Below are 3,723 nucleotides of genomic sequence, written 5' to 3' on the forward strand. Positions count from 1 at the left end.
GGTTTCTCGAATGTGTGTTTGTAGCGACGATGACGCACCAGCTCTCCACTGGTCACAAATGCCATGTCACAATCTTGGCATTTATGAGGACGAGTGCCTAAAACGGAGAGGGCAGGGGCAATAGTTAACATAAGTAGCACTCACCCTATCCATTCAATAAGGATAAATACAGTTTAAGAAGTTTACATACACCTTAGCCAAATACATTTAAACTCAGTTTTTCACAATTCCTGACATTTAATCCTAGTAAAAATTCCCGTTCTTAGGMCAGTAAAGATCACCACTTTATTTGAAGAATGTGAAATTTCGGGTAGCCRTCCACAAGCTTCCTACAATAAGTTGGGTGAATTTTGGCTCATTCCTGCTGACAGAGCTGGTGTAACTGAGTCAGGTTTGTAGGCCTCCTTGCTCGCACACGCTTTTTCAGTTCTGCCCACAAATTTTCTATAGGATTGAGGTCAGGGCTTTGTAATGGCCACTCCAATACCTTGACTTTGTTGTCCTTAAGCCATTTTACCACAACTTTGGAAGTATGCTTGTGGTCATTGTCCATTTGGAAGACCCATTTGTGACCAAGCTTTAACTTCCTGAATGATGTCTTGAGACGTTGCTTCAATATATCCACATAATTTTTCCTTCCTCATGAAGCCAGCTATTTTGTGAGGTGCACCAGTCCTTCCTGCAGCAAAGCACCCCCACAACATGATGCTGCCACACCCGTGCTTCACGGTTGGGATGGTGTTCTTCGGCTTGCAAGCATCCTCCCTTCTGCCTCCAAACATAACGATGGTCATTATGGCCAAACAGTTCTATTTTTGTTCCATCAGACCAGAGGACATRTCTCCAAAAAGTACAATCTTTGTCCCCATGTGCAGTTGCAAACCGTAGTCTGSCTTTTTTATGGCGGTTTTGGAGCAGTGGCTTCTTCCTTGCTGAGCAGCCTTTCAGGTTATGTTGATATAGGACTCGTTTTACTGTGGATATAGATACTTCTGTACCCGTTTCCTCCAGCATCTTCACAGGGTCATTTGCTGTTGTTCTGGGATTGATTTGCACTTTTCGCACCAAAGTACATTCATCTCTAGGAGARAGAACGCGTCTCCTTCCTGAGCGGTATGACGACTGCGTGGTCCCATGGTGTTAATACTTGCGTACTATTGTTTGTACAGATGAATGTGGTACCTTCTGGAGTTTGGAAATAGCTGAAAAGGATAAACCAGACTTGTGGAGGTCTACAATTCTTTTTCTGAGGTCTTGGCTGATTTCTTCTGATTTTCCCATGATGTCAAGCCAAGAGGCACTGAGTTTGAAAGTAGGCCTTGAAATAAATCCACAGGTACACCCCCAATTGACTCAAATGGTGTCAATTAGCCGATCAAAAGCTTCTAAAGCCATGATATAATTTTCTGGAATTTTCCAAGCTGTTTAAAGGCACAGTCAACTTTGTGTATGTAAACTTCTGATCCACTGGAATTGTGACAGTGAATTATAAGTGAAATAACCTGTCTGTAAACAATTGTTGGAAAAATGACTTGCGTCATGCACAAAGTAGATGTCTTAACCGACTTGCCAAAACAACCCTTTGTTAACAAGAAATTTGTGGAGTGGTTGAAAAACGAGTTTTAATGACTCCAACCATAGAGTATGTAAACTTCCGACTTCAACTGTACATAGTAATTTTTTTTTTTTTTTAACAGCCTGTGACTGAACATGTGAGTCTGTAGATACCTGTGTGTGTGTTGAGGTGGTTCCTCAGCAGTGTGACCGTTCTGAAGGCCCTCCCACACAGATGACATTGGTGTGGCCTCTCATCTTGTGGTTCATGTGGCGGTCCAGGTTAGAGCGCGCGCAGGTGTAGCTACACAGCTCACACTGGAACGTCTTCTTCACACCTGAGAGACAAAAGAGGTTATAAAACATTAAAAGGTAGACTCAGCCAAATGACTTTGCCACGAGCAGCACCACAGATATTGAGATGAGTGAAATGCATGACGTCTGAAGTCGCGCTCACTGTGATACACAGTATCTGCACAGGGTTGCTTCACGCTGTAAGAGCGTGGTACACGGGACCAAAACAGCACAGAAGTTGCCTCAACGCTCATAGTTGTTGCGGAAATTGACCCACAATGCGTTCTACTTGCTGCATCTACGTCATCGCCGAGTCTCCCTTTAACACACACATATCTCCTCCTCACACCCCAAAGAGAGGGTTGCCATACCCCCACTAGACACACAACTCTGACCTTTTCTTTTATCTTTAGTGGGTTTGGGCGGCTTCATGTTGCCCACAACCTTCTCAGCATTGACCTCAGAGAGCATCCCCTCCTGCTGCTCCTCCTCAAAGTCATACACAGACACGTCCATGTCTCTCTCCCCTCCCCGTAACGCAGGCGGCTCTTCTTGCCCTTCTTCACCTTGCGGAGGCCAGCAGTTTGTTGGTAATCTGGGTCTTGACCATGTCTGTCCTCTACTTGGGCTCAGCTTCCTCCTCCTCCTCCTCCCCATGGATCACCTGGAGCTCATCCTGGGCTGCCTGCAGTTCTTCCTGCTCAACTGTCTCCACCTCTCCATTCGCCCCCACCTTCACCACCTTCACCAGACAAAAACAATTTGCCAGGAAGGGTTAGAGTTGTATTATAGTCAGTGCATCTCACCAGATCCTTCAGGCCAAAGTGTGTATAGAAACATTAAGCAGGATATTAAAATGCTTGTTTAAAGTGTGTTTGTAGTTGAGTAGCGTCCGACCTGGAAGCCCTCGGGCAGAGGGAGGTGTGGCAGATCACTGGCTCTGCCTCAGTATTGCCTGCTGAGGCGTCAACGAAGCTGCATGGAGCTCTTCCACGGTGCTGGTAGTGACAGGACCCGCACCAGCTGCAGCTGTCCAAGCCCCAGCGCTGCACTCGTCTGCTCCATGTTCCCCTCCATGTTCACCACCTAAAGTCAAGACACAGTCAGTTCATCAGTTCACTGAATAATTATGCCTACAAGTTTGGCTTACAAGGGATATCTTCCAAACCTCTCTCAACGTAAACTCACAAATCACACTAACCTGCAGGGTGATGATCTGTCCCTCGTCTCCCCGGTGACCGTCACTGTCGCCCCCCTTCAAGGACCTCAGTCTTCATCTGTAGCAGGGCAGGGTCAAGGTCGAGTCCAGGGTGTCCATCACCATCATTTCAACATTCCCTGTCACCTCTTGGGTGCCACACCCCCCTCCATCAGGGCAGCCTCTGCAGTCTGGAGCAGCTCTGCTCCCTCCCCACTGTCCTGGAGACCCTCGACCTGACGTCTCAATGGAAACGACTTCACCCTCCATAGAAACGACCTGATAATACCAGAAGAATATAAAATAAACAACCTTGAAGCATGATACACTATATATACACAAAAGTATGTGGACACCCCTTCAAATGAGTGGATTTGCTATTTCAGCCACACACTTTGCTGACAGGTGTATAAAATCGAGCGCACAGCCATGCAATCTCCACAGACAAACATTGTCAGTAGAAAATTCTATGCTTCCAACTTTGTAGCAACAGTTTGGGGAAGGCCCTTTCCGTTTCAGCGATACAGAAATGGTTTGTCTGATGTTTGGGAAGAACTTGACTGGCCTGCACATGGTCCTGACCTCAACCCCATCAAACACCTTTGAGATGAATTGGAAAGCCGATTGCAAGCCAGGCCTAATTGCCGAACACCAGCTGATTATTTATCTTTAATCCC

General features: G+C 46.4%; 1 pseudogene; it reads right to left on the reverse strand.

Annotated features, from left to right (window-relative positions):
• Positions 1 to 4: 4 nt before the first annotated feature.
• Positions 5 to 3,316, reverse strand: LOC112080049 (transcriptional repressor CTCF-like; annotated as a pseudogene).
• Positions 3,317 to 3,723: the final 407 nt, after the last annotated feature.

Source organism: Salvelinus sp. IW2-2015, unplaced genomic scaffold (genome assembly GCF_002910315.2).
Source record: "Salvelinus sp. IW2-2015 unplaced genomic scaffold, ASM291031v2 Un_scaffold11217, whole genome shotgun sequence".
Taxonomy (NCBI): Eukaryota; Metazoa; Chordata; class Actinopteri; order Salmoniformes; family Salmonidae; genus Salvelinus; species Salvelinus sp. IW2-2015.